This window comes from Coptis chinensis, chromosome 8, assembly GCF_015680905.1.
Source record: "Coptis chinensis isolate HL-2020 chromosome 8, ASM1568090v1, whole genome shotgun sequence".
Lineage (NCBI taxonomy): Eukaryota > Viridiplantae > Streptophyta > Magnoliopsida > Ranunculales > Ranunculaceae > Coptis > Coptis chinensis.
In genome coordinates, this window is record NC_141463.1 from 95266764 (window position 1) to 95284964 (window position 18201).

The 18201-nt window shown below is 34.5% G+C and overlaps 1 pseudogene across 1 annotated transcript; it reads right to left on the bottom strand.

Moving 5' to 3' along the window:
• Positions 1-1449: 1449 nt before the first annotated feature.
• Positions 1450-11566, bottom strand: LOC147484703 (nuclear pore complex protein NUP93A-like; annotated as a pseudogene). Its single transcript, XR_015205688.1, has 16 exons — positions 11406-11566; positions 11234-11325; positions 11088-11154; positions 10511-10569; positions 10023-10112; positions 8047-8313; positions 7829-7924; positions 7569-7703; positions 6759-6812; positions 6545-6628; positions 5880-5966; positions 4903-5809; positions 4250-4431; positions 3395-3688; positions 2427-2563; positions 1450-1680 (listed from the first exon to the last, which is right to left on the bottom strand). The product of XR_015205688.1 is annotated as a nuclear pore complex protein NUP93A-like (transcript).
• Between the last annotated feature and the right edge of the window lie 6635 nt (positions 11567-18201).

Below are 18201 nucleotides of genomic sequence, written 5' to 3' on the forward strand. Positions count from 1 at the left end.
AATCGAAGGCAAAAGAATCTAAAAAGCATCACATTTTGGGTATGAATTTGAAGGTCTTGGTTCTCCAAGTCATGACTCAGTCCTGAAGGTTGGACGACTCATTTAGATCTACGGAAATTCATTGCTATCATTGAAATCTTGCTTGACTATGCCCGAAGTTATTGATGACGGACTCTATAGGAAAGTGTACCGATATATATTTAAAGGCAACTTATCCAACTTTTGTTTTTGTTAGTGTTGCAGTTTGAATTAGTTTCTAATATAGAGTGATGTTGTAATTCAGTGTTAATTAGACTCTTTCTTATGCTTTACTTCACTTTAATTTGTGATGGAGTTCCTAATTAATAGATTTCTTTTCAGAACAAAATTGAAATTTTATCACAGTTTGTTTTGAAATTTTCATGTTTTTTAGAGTGATTTTTTTTTAATTGCACTATTAGTAAATTAAGTATTTATTTGCCTTCTATCACGGACGACATTCCACATTTGTCTCTGATGGTTTTAAAATATTAAACCATGAAGAGGAGTACCCGAGATTTTTTGGAAAAAGGGTCATTGAATCAATAAACATATCAGTGCTCACGCTCTTTACGTGCTTACATGAATTAGCAAACGATGAACATTCTTATTATCTGCTTTGAGGACTGTACATAAGGATAAATAGAAGTTGGTATTACACACCAACTTTGATAATTATCAGTAAATCAGAAACTTGACACAAATGCATTGAACCAACCCCAAAGAATAATTAACGGGAAATAGGATAATAATGAGAAATCACAAGTTGGATGCAACAACATTGAACTAACCTCAAAATAATAATTAAATCGGAAAATGGATGCAACACCGCATTAAACTAACTCAAAATAATTAATGGGAAATAGGCAAATGGATTCAACACCATTGAACAAACCTCAAAAAAAATTAATGGGTAATCGGAAAATGGATGTGAGTGCATCGAACTAACCTCAAAGAATAATTAACAGAAATCGATAATCTTGGATGCAAACATTGTAATGAACTAACCTCAAAGAATAATTAAAGGGTAATTGGAAATAGGAGACTCGGATGTAAATGCATCGAACTAATCTCAAAGAGTTATTAATGCAAAATCGAAAAATTGGATGCAAATGCATTGAACTAGCCAACGTCAAAGAATATTAATGGGAAATCGAAACTTGATGCAAATGCATTGAACTAATTAAACTCAAATGATAATTAAATTGAAATAGAACTGGATGCAAAATGCATTGATCTAACCTCATAGAGTTATTAACACGCTAATCCAAAACTAAGTACCTTCACAACGCCTGAACACCAAGTAATATTCATGTGCACCCCTGGCACAACGTTATATCCTAACACAGTTACTATATTCATTCTCAAAACTAGAGTACTCCTTCATTACTTATCCCAACAGTGAACGGTCACTGAGATGTACACTAAAGATTTAGACCAAAATTTCTAGATTATAAATTCACAGCACACGACAGAAGATGTCTTGTCAAAAAACGTCAACAGAAAAAATTATATGCAACCGCTTGTAAAATGCAACGAGCACTTGAAACTTGAATGCTCTATACAACACACTTTCATGATCTTCAATTGCCCATGTCTGAATTTGAAGAAGATTCCTAGTCATCATCTCCGGTGAATACCATGTCATCCTTGAGACAACTCCTGTTGACATTGTGAAATAACTATCACAAATAAATGGATGCATGATTATACAGAAAAGTCCAACAAACTTCAGATTTTTAGGGGATTAAACATTTCCGTGAATTTGCAGATAACCTAATATGCTTCTTGAAAAGAGTAATAAAACACTAATCTGAACTGACATAACATCAAAATCTTGCATCACCATGCTGCTCTAACTCAAATAGCCATGACTCCTTGTGTAGAATCTCATTCCTAATTTTCAATGATCTCATGATTTTTCTTATTTCACCAATGTCAAAACTTTAGGAGTCATTTGACATCATCTTTCTTGGATGACCAGTGGCAGTAAGACAGATCTCAATAAGAGACAACTACAAAATAATCTCCATCAGAAAAAGAATACAGCGTGATTTTGGATTAGCAATTACCCAGTTATGTAGGGATTCCTACACCAGGAGCATTTTTTATAATCCATCAAAATATAAAACCAAGCTGGATTAACCAACCCTTTTTCCAATCCAACAGGGAACCTTAATGAAACTACTAGTCAAAAAAAAATTCTGTCAGACTTTTTATCCTAAAAATAGAACAAAAACACGATCCAAGCATCAAATTTGATGCCAATCAAATACATGAAAACTCTCCAAAACTGATAGTCAAACTTTATGCCAATCACACACATGAAAGCTTTCCAAAATAGATATTCACCCAGTACAAACAAAAAACATACATGAAACAGTAGCTTTTACAGTAGAGGTCAATACCTCCTCTATAAGATATAGATGCTTCTTGATAGCATCAGAAACCGTAATCATCGCTTCCTTCAAAGACTTCGAAAGCAACCTTTTCATATAAATCGAGGCCAGTTGTTAGTCATATTGTTTGCCACCAAATTTCCAATCTGCACATGGTCAGAAATAGTTCATGCATTATTTCATAAACCATAAGCACTGAGAAAGTGAGAAGTGACAACAAGTGGCGGGGAAGCAAAAAGTTTTCTAGAAATACAACAAAACTTTTAAGCCAATTATTGGCTACTAGTACTTCTTTCTTTTTTGAAAGATTAGAGAACTGATCAGTGGTAATGAGCAGAAGTGGTAATTAAACCCTGTTCCATAACATCAATAAAATTACCATAGAAGTGTATTGGAAAAATTCAGTACTAATCCCTCTAAAACAAAACTGCATGCTTGGCTTTAGTAGAGTTTACACACAATTCTATACTACTTTCTCTATTTGGCAGATCATAGTTGGCCTCCTGCCATAACCTTGACAGGAGTCTAGTAAAATTATATTATTGCCAAGATGAAAGTTTAGAGAGAAAAAGAAAGGAGTGACGGCTTAACATATCCCATGTGTGACTAAGCATCTCAACACTCCCCTCATGTGTGGCATCACTAGAGCCTAACTGCGTGGACATACATACAATAGCCCGGCTCTGATACCAAGTAAAATTATATTAATGTTAATGAAGAAGAAAGTTTAGAGAGAAAACATAAAGAAAAGGGAGTACGGCTTAACATATCCCATGTGGGACCTAAACATCTCAACAAGTCTTTTAAAACTTTTTACGAAAGTTGGCTCATAATATCTATGATAAGCTTCACTACTCTCTTTACCCTCAGGAACACCAAAAGTAAGGGGTACCTATAACCAAACTGGCGCATAGAGACTAGGAAATCAACTTGGGTACTTAAATATACATTAAAATGACACCAATTCATATAACTACCTTAGTTCGCAAGGCACGAAGGACACCATCAGAATCGGTCATGTTGTCTAGACAACTCAGAGCAACCTTCAGAAGATCTGGCACACAAGCTTGGACATAAGGAGATAAACGTTGGAATTCAGAAGTCATTATGTCGGGACCTCGTGGATCTAATGGAAGGAATGAGAGTTTGGTGACCTCCTTCAAAGCATCTGTACATTGACCTGCTCGGGCCAACTTGTGAATAGATAATATAAAGCTTCAAGTTGCCTCAACACAGTCTGATACTCCAAAATTTGCTCTCTTTCTTGAACACTGCAGATTTATATGCAAATGGTTACAACAACAGTAATTTGAAGTACAAATCATGACATTTATATATGAATGGCTTTCTAAAAATAAGGATAGCCTGGTATCAACTCCAAATTCAAGCACCAACTACCGAGTGTGTAATGCAAAGCAGATCCTTTAACTCAGAAACTCAGAAAATAAAACAGAATACGTATATCCTCACCTATAAAGAGAACACACACACACACACACACACACACACACACACACACACACACACACACACACACACACACACACACACAAATCGACCATTTTTCCCCCATAATCTGACAACAAACTTTTGGAAAAATCCGCCGTATAAGGATATGATACAATCTATAACTTTTCTACCAAACAATTTGGATTCACCGTATAAACCACTTCTACCAATTACATAGAGTGGACCCTTTTTTCCCTAAGAACCTATGTGAGACATGCCCAGGCATCAGATACTAAAGCTCTAACATATTTCTCCAAAAATATTGATCATAATGATCAAATATAGAAATTTAAAAGGCAGAAAATTGAAGGGATCTAGATGACCTGGCTTCACCAGAATATTTGTATGTTTCCAATATATCATTCCCAGAATGAATGAGGGCAGCAGTCTGACTTTCACCATCCAATCTACCACGTGCAAGAGCACAAATAGCTTCTGATAGGTACTTATTAATTGTTTCCAATGCCATTGAAAATGCGCCGATTCTCTTGTGAAGTTCTACAGACTGAAAAAGAAGAGTTTTAAGAACAGAAGTTCAGCTTATCATAATAAATCGAAGAGAATAGATGACTAAAAGCAATATAATCACATGGAACCCATAACAATGGAACAATAACCATTTATTTGAACTAAGCTAGCGATTGAGGGTTGTGGAAGTAGCAAGGGTTCTAGGTTGTGAGAGATAACTTTTCAAAAAATCATCTTAATATTCCCATAGTTGTTATGCTAGATGGCCTTTGCTTAAAGAGGTCTAGCAGGAAGTAAAAGAAGAAGAAAAGCATCTTGCTTTCCAAACACAAGCTCCATGTGCATGATCGCAGAGTGTAAGGTTGCATAAGGAGCTACCTAGGTCTGTACCTAACCCACCCAGCACACAGACACTAAATGGAAATTTGACATGCCAGGGGAGGGGGTGGGGAATGTTAAAAGACCCTTACATGAAAACCCGAATATATGCAAGAACTAGAGACAATACCTTTTCAGAAAGACCAGCCTCCTGACATTGGCGAGCCGCTTCAAAAAGCAAAAATTGCTGTTGATCTTTCCTATCGGTCAAAAATCTTCTGAGTTCACCTTCTTCTCCAGCACCTCTCAAACCAAGTAACAAAGAAACACCGCCTTTTCATTAACAACAACTCAGTAAGGAGTTGTTTAAGCATCGATAATTTCTGTCTTTGCTGATGTTTGTTGGTTTGTCCGGTCCATGATAACTGACCACCACCCATGGCAGCAGCAGCCTGTGCATAATATTCCAATGCCATTGCAAGATTACCAGAAAGCGTAAGTATGCTGCACCATACTGCCGCATTATTAAGCTCGCAACTTCTGCAAAAGCATCCATCACTCCTAACTTGGGGCCAGACCCGCACCTTCCATAAGTACTCCATAATCTGCTAGGGCGATTGAAATGTGAACGGCATCAATATCAAATCCTTCATCTCTGGTTTCCTTCGATAAGTACAGGATTGCTGGCAGCAATTGGATGCTCAGTAGCATGACATATGGGTACACCAAAGGGTCCTTGCCATTTTAGGTGTAATATGAAGGCTCAAACTTATTTAAGTAAACCTGCAGGTCATCTAAAGTATATGGTACCATGCCCTCGTCCAGGACAAAAGGATCCTCCACCTTGACTGTCATACTGTTGCCAATTTGAACCACAGGAAATCCTCTATGGTATTGAAAAGTGTTGGTATATCCCCAAGTAGTCGATCAATCTGTCTACGAGAACCAGATATTATAGTATAAAGTAGCAACTTTTTCTTGTCATACCCAGATCGACCCACTCGATCACTCATCCTTAACATCTTTTCACACTCTTCTGAAGCAGCAGCTGCAGTCTCTGCTGACACCATACCTCCAGATGTAATCCACTCGGAAAGCTGCAAAAGAGGGTACCACTCAATATACGAATTCAAAGGCATTCAGGTAAACGGAATAAACAAATAGTACCTGAGGAGCAAATTGTTGTGAAACACGAGATGACAGAGCAACATTCCTTGCTTCGTCGTAATAGCCAGTTCTCAAGCAAAAATAAATCTGTAAATAAGTTAAATGAGGTAATTTAGTAGCATGCTTTTAATCAAGCCCGGATAGAGAATTAACAAATAGGTAGCAAAGTGATAGAAGGTGATTAATTGTTAAGAAAATCTATGGTGCATTTCTGCTATCATTGCTATGTACTCAAACTCCAATAAAATATTCATACGCAACTCTGTTGAGTTATCTGGTATTTAGACATATACTTCCATCCTAAGTTCGAAAATACAACAGGAAAAGAAGATGCACAAACAGTGATAAGGTGATTCTCCAGAAAGATGTCTCTATCAGTCATACTAATAGTAAATACATCCGATTGGTGGGTTGTGTACTCTGTTAACCATTTATGGAATTCTGGAAGCCTAGTGGAAGAGACCAGTGAATTACTCATCCATAAGTGATTCATATAAAAGTACAATGTCAGAACAGCTCAAGTGTTTGTCGAGGATAATTTCCATTCGAAAAAACCAGTGGTTCACCAAAGGACAAAAGGTTACAAACTAAAGTGCACTTCTAGATGTTTCTTCAAAGTAAGAACTGATAGTGAAAATTGATAAAATTATTTTTAATTCGACCACCTGCTGCCAAGTTGTATCTAGAGGAGGCTGCCTACGAGCATCACTTGCATCAAAATCTAGCACCCCATAATCCCTCAAACGAATCTGCAGCAAATATAGCCAATAGAAATCTGATTACGTAAATTGATGTATAGCTGATATTAAATAAAATGATAAACTGTCAAAACAGCTACATTTGGTCACCACTAGTAAATTCAAAAACATGGCCACAAACCCGAAGAAATGCACGAACTCTCTGCAAGTTCCCAACAGCTCCACCAAGAGCGGCCTAACAGGATACATAAGATGAGCATTTCATTAATTGCTTAGTTGCTTCTGATTGATAAATCACAAGACATATATAAACAACGGACATAAATCAGCTCACCCTGAACAGCACAAAAAGTAAATTCTCTCTTGACTATAAGAAAGTACCATCCATATTCATCTAATGATTTTATTGTAATTGCCTAACATAACAAATTGCCACCATCATAATACTTATCTTAATCCCATGTGAATGAGGTTGACCTAAAAATTCTTTTTTTTTCCCAATCTTTTTAATTTTATTTCAATGTTTAGCTTCTTAAAATCATTTCTAATAACTCCACGCCAAGTTATCGCCCTCTTTGTCTCTTCCTCTGCTTACAGGTGCATCACTATATCTTCATTGAACATGCCCATAACATCTAAGCAAACTTACTCTAATTTCCTAATAGATAGGCACCAGTCCCCATATTCCACCTCACAGTTTCAATAGGAACCCTATTTATACTAATTCACTCCTGTCATCCATCTTGTCATTCTCTTTTCTGGACATCAGAAAAGATGTCCAGGTATTTTATGTGTGCACATAGTTGTAGGAATATGAAGAAGCAAGATGCGGATGCAGATGCATGATACTACTTCACCAAATCAAACAATTTTAACTGTTCTTGTAAATTACATGCATTCCAATCATTGTTCAGCTCAGAATGGATTCACGTTGGCAATCACCAATTCTTTCACGAAATAAGTACCTACAGTACTAGAACAAAATTGTTACCTGAACAGGATGACTTTGGATTGTGTCAAGGATATGCTTCTCATGTCCCCATTCAAGGTGTCGCCTAGCACCGATTATTAATGACATTTTCCTTGAGATATTCCTCGGATTAACAGAGTTTTCAGCCACTAATGTCTGCAAAGAATGTATTGTCAAAAGTCAAAGATATGAAACAGTATAACTACTACTAGAGGAAAACTTAAACAAGGGCAAAAAAGATGATAAGCTTTCCATGCCATTGCATCTGTCTGGAAGTGTACCTGAATTAGGTGCCAGATTTTTTGCATGCTAACTGATTTGCCACCAGTACTGCTAAGGCCTAAACCTTCATAAGCAGTCTTGAAAGCTGTGGCAGGCTAGTAAAACCAAATACAATGAAGTAAGTATGCTATTGAGTCAGAGAAGTCTCATGTTAAAAGATGAATCTTCAACAAAGTGAAACAGAAACTCAAATGTTCACCAAAGCAAAAAAGGCTACCTTAAAAGGTAAGGCACGCTCTCTTGCATTGTTGAGATTCCTCACAACGCCAGCATAGACTGAAGCCTTCTGATCAAGGACAGACTTGTTACCCAGAGGCACAAGATCCATACCAGCTGGACCAGCAGAAACCTGAGGGCTAGATACCATAGACGCCATTTGACCTGGGCGAGTAGTGCTAACAACACTACTGCTGTTTGTCCGGGGTAACATTGAAAACCGGCTCAAGCTTTGCAGAAAGTCCAACTTTTCCTTTTGCCAATCCTCCTGTTAAATATTCAACCTATAAGAGTCGAAGTTCTGCAGGAGCAGAGCCATACAGAAAAGAGTTTTTATATGCTAAACCTTATTGAAACTTGATGGTTCAGTATTTCAACAAATGAAAATAGAAACAAAGCACGAATATATACTGAAAGAACTAACCTATAATCCAATATCAATATTTTAAGCTCTACATTTTTGTCAATTTAACTTGAATCATTTTCAATCAAACAATTACATGGCCACTCTGTTGGAAACATCTAAACCATAAGCTAGAACTTTATTTAGAATTAAAACAAAGAAACAGCTGATGAAAAGGAAAGGTCTATCACTCTCTCCAATGGAAGCACGAGGAAGATAACGAATAATATAAGCCTATAAAAATATCATAGCAATACCATGGATACCCAACAGGTAGCTATATACAATTACAAAGACCTAACCCCTAGGAGTATATTAATCCAGTCAGAATCTACTATGCGATCAGGAGGATATTGATCAAGCATCCAGTACCAGCAGATTGTGACATCACAGTTGGCTGCATCAACAACTCTAACTAACTGCGTTGTATTGTAACTAACTAATTGAGTTAGGAGATTCTTCTAGAAGCAAACATCCGACATTGTAATCTATATATAGTCCTCAAATGTACATTGATCAACAAAAAACGAAATTTACTATTCCTATTTCCTCAAAAGGATACAGGGAATTTGAAATCCTTACTAATAGAAACTAAAGTTGAGCTCTAAACACCCATCAGACCTTATTCCATTCACTTACACTGATACGCATAAAGTGCACCCCACCTTTATGGGGCCATGGGTAGTCTGTTGCTAATGTCTTCCGGTTGATGTGATCTTTTTGCTTTTTGGTTATATCAATGAATACAATTTCTTCTATCAATAATAATACTAATTATAATTGAGAATTATATTGAAAATAAAAAAACACAGCTTGTTTCCACTGCTTAAATCCTATGTTACATGGACACACCATATTTCAAAAATAATCTATGTCGGATATGTATCCACGTGTCCATATCGGACACACACGGACACATATTGTGTGTGATACCTTAGTTTTTGATATTTCGCCGTGTCAGACACTCCGTATCCGTGTCGGATATGGACACACGTGTCCGTGTCAATGTAACTTAGCTTAAATCCATTCATTAAACTATAAAATGCATCTAAACAAGGATCAACCTCAACTTTGAAATACTGTTCTTAAACCCATTTGAAACTACCTTAACCTACCTCCAAAACCATATTTAAAGTTCAAACCCAGCACAACAGCTTAATAGCTTATTACAAATTCAGGTAATCACCTATTTCTGCTACCTTCTCTTCTAACCACCCCCATAGTCAATCCCTAGCCTTGGATCAAATCTAAATTGCAGATCCACCTTTCCTGAATAGATATAGCTAACATCAACTTAGAAGGGAGAACCTAGTCGATTTCTATCACCTCAGCATTAAAACTTCCACGCTACTGCCTTTTCCCACATCAATAACTCGTTAAGATCTTAAACCAATGTCCATAATTTTTAAAGAAAAACCATCAGAAAGGTGAAAAAATAGGGAAATAAATATTATACGAGAAACTTAGGGTAATTTGCACCAAGCCACCAATGTACAAAAGCCACCAGAAATGAGTCGTGACTAGATTATTGCAGGTGTAAGCTTTCAAAATCCAACTATATATAGTGTACTAACCTCCATAACATGCAACATGTGATCATTAAAACATCTAAGATTGTCCTTCTGAGCCTCCTGGATAGCTGAGACCATGGCCATCTCATGAACCTGATCACAGATGTTAATTTATAGATCAAAGAGGTTAGAATCCGTCAATTAGTACATTGGAGGCAATAATTTCAAAGACATTCAACATAGAACTATACAACAAAATGATTTAGCACATAGAAATCAGAACCATTTTTATTTTATTTCTATGGCAGCAGAGCGCTATATCAATTGCACATATTGTAAGATTTTAGAAATTTAGGATATCAAGGGAAACATAAAATTGGTAATACATCAGACAACCTTTGTCACTGGATAATATCACTATGAGACTGTGCAACTTGCTCTGTACTAAACGAGATAGTCACTAAAATATTCAACGAGGTCTCAAGTTGTGATCGAAAAATAGAAAATTTCAAAGTTAAACTTTTGCTTTAAATATTGAAGTTTAAAATTACCTGCTGAAGATATTCTTCAACGCTTTGTGGCTTGGCAGGAACACATCCTCAAATGTCGCCTTCAAAATATACAAGAGATGATCAATAGGTGAGACATAAACAGAATTAATGAACAACAAAGTAGAATGTGCAATGGGAGACAAATAAGAAACATAATAGTAGCAAATATCACTAAACTAAATGTTTAAAAGCATAAAAAAGGATAACAGCAAAACAATAATTGAACAGATAAAATGTCATGATACAATAGCATGCCTATACAGTCTTTTGAGTAAAAACTCATTATTCAGTTAACATCAAATGGGATCTACAATACAATGTTGCCGCTATCAGATATCATATTGTCATTAAAAGGAAAGCACACTCTATATTCTAACTCAGCAACTTCTTTATAAGCAATCTATCAATTTTTCATGTTAATCATACTCTTTTCACAAGAACTTTCTTCTACACTTTCACAAAATAATCTACTTATCTGAACACGTAACCATTAAATAAAACTCTAGCAATCATTCCTCTCCAAACTTAGTTCAATCTACAACTAATGCCCCTTTAGATCTCTGGCAAATAAATTCACCTTAATTTCAAACGACTTTAGATCTCTGGCAAGCTGTTCCGCATTTATACCTTCCCTCGCAAGTAATCTAACAAAACAAAACCATCAAAATTAAACCCTACAACACACATTATTTACAATAAAACCCTAACTACTTTTTCCAGTACCTTGTAGCAGCAATAGATTTAGAAGGAGTCTCACTTCTCAAAGTTTTCGCTTTAAGTTTCTTTGATAAATATTCTAACTGATCTAAATTCCTCTGCGAAACACAATAACAAACATTAATCAAATTTCAACCAAAAGACAAAAAAAAAAAGTTGTGGAAATGAAGTGAGAGACCTGTAAAGGTGGAAATTGAGGATAAGGAGAAGCTTTTTCTAGAAGTTTGTTTGTTGAGTGAAGTAAATCAGTCCAGCTACTCATTTCTGCTTCGTTCGCCATTTTTTGGAACCGAGAGTGAGAAAATGAGATGAACCCTAAAAATAAATGGAGGGAAAGTAGTGGAAGTTTCTTTTTAATGGTTCGAAATATCGGTATTTGTTGAAATTGTGAACACTGTGTTACCAATTTGCCCATACAATTTAAATGTTTTATTTTAGAAAGTGTGGACATTTATGACAATTATGTTTGACTTTGCTAAGTAATTGTAATGCTTGATATTTGAACTTGATCATGGTTTATTTTGTCGAACAGATCTTAAGTAATTTTTAATCATCAAAATCTCTTTGAAAAACTTAGAGAAAATGAGGAAATTCAGACATTCACATCGAGAGTTTTGTTTTTCCCCAATAAACAAACCTATATATATAAACAAGTATGGAACCGTGCTAGGCATCGGTGTTTTTTCAAGTCTTTAAACCTGTTGCTCTAACGTCTCTCTAATAGCATGATTTTCTGAATTCTAATTTTAATCTAAAAAATAATATAAAAATATTATAAGGGGTTGAATATAATTTCAGTAACGTTAATGAAGATTTCTAAATTATTTTAAATAATTTAGAATAATTAAGGGAGATGGTTCTAAAATCTTAAAATAGAAAAATTAAAATTACATTGTTCAGTTACGAAGTATGCCTCCTAGAGACTGGGTATCATTAGTCATATATTGCAGAGATTAGATGCCCCTACCTTAAATAAATATTGTGAAATGTGAGTTTCAAAAGCAAGGTCCATCTTATTCCTTCTCAAAATTAAGAACTCCTCACTTAACCAAAATAAATAAGAACAAATTGTCTTAGAAAAATTATTTATCCTCAACTAATTAGCAATCTAGGAAAGTCTTCTTTTATTATTTGTTTATTTCTACCAATATATTGTTTAAAACAAACAAACAAGCACAAAACTTGTTCAACTAAAAGCCTAAAACCCCTATACAAAACATCAACTAAATTACTCACGTTTAAAAATTGTCTGTCGTTATGACTTAACGTTACACCTTTCAAGTAATGTTAGAGTAAATTCACTGTCAAAAACAAATGTTAGAGTAAATAAATTAGAGATTATGATTGACGATAGTGAGCGATTTTACGTTAACAAAACATGCAAAACAATGATTCTAGTGAGCGAGAATTGAAATTTTTGTTTTGTTTTGTTTTGTTTATTTCTTTTAACAAAGCTTTCGGTGGGGAGGTTTGGGTTAAAATGCTGATGCAAATGAATTAACATAAAATTAATCACCCTTTGTTCTCTATTTACGGTGGGGTCAGGACTTTCAAGACACTCGTTATGCCTCCCAAGTACATTACTAACATATGTAAGAATTATCATTGATTTGAATTATCATGAACTTTGAATAATTCAAATGAAGTAATTGACCATATTAAGTACCCATGTAAAACTAAAGAGTCAGTTTCCTAATTCAAATATGTGTTTCCTAACAAAAAACACGTTTACTTGCTATGTAAGTGAAAAACCAACACCAGCACTGATGCTATATAGAAGTAACAACGAAGGTAAACAAAAAATATTCCTTCTAACATCGAGATAGCGAGAAAAAAGATTAAATTTGCATAATTTGTTCTTCTTGAAGAGACAATTAAATACGAGATCCTAACTAGAGTACCTCTTAAAAGTTTAATGAGGTTCAAGGTGGTTTGTCAAGATTGGAACAAGTTAATATCATCAGATATCGTCTTCAAAGCTTCTCAATACCAAAGAAGCTTAGAAGTTCCATTGGCAATGATGTATGAAAAATGAAATAAAAAATTAAGCTTATTCTCCACCACAGGTGACAAGTACTCAATCAGTACTCCATCGCTAAATTATATTGTAGCTCCTGGCAGTGACTCGTCTCTTGATATTCACGAGGTATATGCTTCTAGCAATGGCATTCTTTGCGGCCTTTATATGAACTTTGGGCGCAACTTCTTTTACCTGACTAACCCCATAACTAAAGAGGGGATATTTCTTCCTAAGACTTAAGAGTATGTATCTGTTGGATTGGATTTTGATCCTTCGAGTGACAAACCACAATATACAATAGCCTGCCCATATGTTTCCAAACGTGATGATGCTCAAATGTCATGATTATAATGTTGATTGACATTGAGTTATAGAGTAGGTGTGAGTGTATTCACTTTATGTGTGCAAACAAAACTGAGTATTATACTATACATTTAGAGCCTCAAACTTTTATAGTTCTCATGAAGACTTGAATTCATTCACACATTTGTCGTTGAGAAACAAATTGTTGTGTCTATTTGTTGGTGTTCAAATCTTCATGTTTATTTGTCTATTACGATTCCATGTACTCCCTAACTTGATATTGCATGTTAGATTGTTACTGCTAACAAGATAATCAAAATATCACAAAAATAAAAAAAATAAAAAAATTCATAACTTGCACTACATACTAAAAAGATAAAATTAAAACAATTTCAAGTACCTGCTAGTTGCAATCACGTTATAATCCATACATTGTATAATCACCAGTAGCTCATCATTTGTGTATTGTTAGCTTGCTTGATGTTTAAACTGTTTCTTATAACCGGCTTTCTCATTTTTCTAAGATTAAAAAATGCCAGTGTAACTATATAAACACTTGTGACTGTTTTTGATGGGTATATTTTTTGGTAATAAACAAAATGAATTCAACTTCCACAAGGCAATAACGTCAATGGTGATACCACGTTCACTTCAAACATTAAGCTTGTCAAGATGTCTAGTGGTTCTTGACTTCCCAAAGGGAACCAATAACAACAATGCTTATATGGATATATTCTCCGTACCCATAGCTGCCTTTCGTTCAAACTTCAAAGCAAACAACACGAAGTTGAGAAGAGAACTTTGCGGCGGCTTTGACAAAGATCTCGTAAAGAAAGAAACATGAATGAAGAAGAAAAAGATAGAAAAAGATCGAATTTCTTTTTGAGAAAAAATGGAAATGTCACTTTTGTCCCACCCCACTTTTTTATTTGTTTGGTTTCCATACACGCATATCTGGACATTAAATTATGTAAAATCTAACGATTGGGTAGGTATGTCAAGATAGTATGTTAGAATAGTATGTCAAAGTAGCCGGCCCAAGATATTATTATTATTATTATTATTAATACTAGCTTTTCCTATTTAAAAATCGAATGAAACATGCTTAAAAATTTCTGAACATCATCCAAATTGCAATACAAGGTTTTTTTTTTTTTTTAACTTATTAAAAAGAAATTACATGTTGGGTTGTCAACTAACAGTCTAAACGAGTTTACATATTGGGAAAAGAAACGGAACAAAATGAGACCATCTATGCACTATAAATCCAAAACAATGTCATCTGCCATCTGTGTAAAGTCCTGCTCCTTATCTTCACCCAGCCAAAACAAAAGCCTCTTTAATTAGAAGGAATTGTGGCCAATTGAAGACATTGTCCAACATAATAAACAACAACAGAATCCTATAATTAATTAAAAATATAATAATAGACAAAAAATTACTCCAACAGATAGAAATTCTCACCAAGTGCCAGTTTTGAACACAAGGAATTTGTTCCTAGAAATGAATTATAGGTTATTGCAAGTCCTTTGGTGCTGGAACTGCAAAAACAATTTATCAATCAGCGGGGTACACACCTAGCAGTCTAAACAAAAATTGGTAGTAGCTAGCACAAAGTAATGAATTGAGGAGCCATTAGTGTTTATAAGCATATTAGTGTTTTTATAAACCCTTTATACACTAATAATTCCATACACTATACATCAATTAAGTGCCTAGAAACTGTAGAGTTACTTACATGTCCAAACCAGAATGCACTGGTTTCTGGCATCTGTTGCTGAAATTAAGAAGCATGTGAACAAGCAAGAAATTTAGCTTATATAAACACCGCAGTGAAAAGCCAAGTAATCCCTACTTTATGCAAATCCATAAAATTTTAGATAGTAACAATGGAATATCATTTGACAATCCTAATATCTATTTCCAAGTAATGAATCTTTACATAGTTCACGCATGTAAGTTTCACTCTTATAATTATCTAAAGAAATTTACTTTCAACTGCTTCTTCTAATGAGACTTTTAGACTGCAATAATTGTTGATAGTACATTCAAAATTCCTGCAAAACAGAGCATATTCAAATCAGCTAGCATAAATATTAAAAAAATGCTCAAACGTTAAAAAATGGCCAAGTAATTAGCAAAGAAAGGTCTCGAGAACTACAACTACAGATCTAATTGATGGATAGGCTTGCACTGCCTCATCTCTTATTATTAGTTGACTATGGTTTAACTTATCTCAAATCTGTTCTAGTGGAATGTAAGTGAAAACTATTATAAATATAGTATTACCACTAGATAGTTAAATATGTTTAGCTAGTGGAATTACCACTAGCTAAGTTAAATATGTTGGCTAATTTACTGATTCTGCATCAACAAGCTATAATCCAGCACAGAATACTATGATACCATCTCAAAGTTAGCATCACCATGCCCAAGTGTATACTCAAACCATATTGAACTAATTGGCATTATTTTCATTTTGTATCAAACTCAAAGCATAAAATTTGTATCATATATAGTCCACTAAGAATCAAATAATCAAATTAGCTAGGATAAAAAAACCACAGCTAACTTCAACACACGCGAATTAGTGAGTAACATATATATAATTATATAACCACCTTCGCATGTCGTGGATGGCACATTCATGCAAAACTGATATACATTCAAAACTAGTGAGCCGATTTAGATATTGGGTGAGTAACTCCAAATATTTGTCCACGTCGCACGACATTTGTTAAACATAGACATATAGCCCAATTCGTGTTGAATTATTTAGAAACACTATTATTTCATCCACTCTTTCAAAGGAGAATATAAAGTATATTTCTAGTACAGATCATTCTCTGATCATATATTGGAGCTTGTATTGTAATGTCTTGCGCTATAAGGAGTGTTCGATGTCACTATATAGTGTGACTACAACATATGTGAACTAGCAGATATCACATTCATCCAAAAACTGGTTACATATTGAAAGCAATTAGTCCGAAAAGTTAAGAAGTTGCTAAAAAATTACCAATGTCTAAGCAAATGAGCCACACTACCATTCGTCGTCTCTTTGAATTAGCTGTTGCAATACAGGTTGAAATGTTGAATAAGGTTAGAAAACCCTATCATATATTATATCAGAAGTTCAAATTGAAGCTTAAAATTCGTGGACGGTAAAAATTCGATACGGAAATGATTTATTAAAAATTTGAAAATTTGAATAATAATACGTTTAAAAATTCGGCCAAAAAAGCGAAAAAAATGTCAAACATACAATTCGTCTTTTTATACACGTATAATATGAAAAAACTCGGATACACTTTGTTGCATTATTACAAGTTTAGAATGTAATAATTTGTTAGAATTACTCATTAACTACACATACATAACTCAATTTTTAATTTATATTTATTTGCTAATACTTTAGTTCTTCGATATTCTTTAGGTATGAAAAGTTCTAACTTAAATGGATTTTCAAAACCTTCCATTTTGAAGTTGCATCATACCTTTTATAGTACGTTTTTTTCATTTAAAAAATACGGACCTTATTATTCGGCAATTATAAGCCTGGATCATAGAATTCATGTATTAATCCCTAGGTTTGAAACGTTTGCCTTATTATTCATATTATACGTAAAAATATATAAAACGGGTATTAAACACGAATTTACTAGCTATGGCTGAATCTACATAACACATTTTTATATTAATTTAATGAACCACATTTTTAACAAAAAGGCTGGAAATTAGTGATCTATTCTTTTTTCTAATTTTGCGTTTAGATTTGCTTAATATAATGGACTACATTTTAAAAGAATGGTGTGGTTTATTGTTGAATGAACACACTTACAAAAGTGGTGTGGTATGGTTTAAATGCTAAATTTCAATATATAAGTTCAGGGCTAGCAAAATATATTTATCAGATAGATCACCATGATAGATCACCATTCCAAATAAAGTGTGATCCCAATTATTCTTGTGCGCTCTATTTTAATTTATGTAGTAGTGCCATGTTGGGCTAAACGTCTCAACACAAATGCTCACTGTTCTTGACACAAGCCACACCTCGAAGCCAACCTAATAACACCCTTTTGTTGAGCCCTAGCAACTTAATAAGCTTCCAACCCGTGGCTGCAACCCATGGATAATAATAGCTGAGTTTTGTCGAGAAGTGAGTTGGTTAATTAGGAAAGAGCCTTAGTTGATTGTCTCGTACACGCGTTGAGGACGGTCACGTTTCTATATAAGAAAAATATGAGTTATGAATCAAGGTATGTAGAGTTTTTCAATGATCCTGTTATTGATGATGTTTTGAGGGCAAGTGGAAGCGGAGAAGATGAACGTATATAATAGGACTGAGGAGTATAGTTTGTATTGTAAGAAGGCTGTTGTTATTGCAGCTGGTTCTTGGAGTGGAACTTTGATGAAAAATGTTGTCGACAAGTCTGACATTGTTTTGGATGTGAAAGGGCCATATATGCTAGTGACTGAGAATTTTAACTCGATTAGGTGAAATATGATTGATGGAAGTAGGGATATACAACTGCAGTTCGAACACAATATATAAAATCAATATGTATACCACATATTTTGCCGTAACCCGCACTAGAACAAAACATCCGATACAGAAATCTTGTGATCGACTTTGTGAGTACAATAT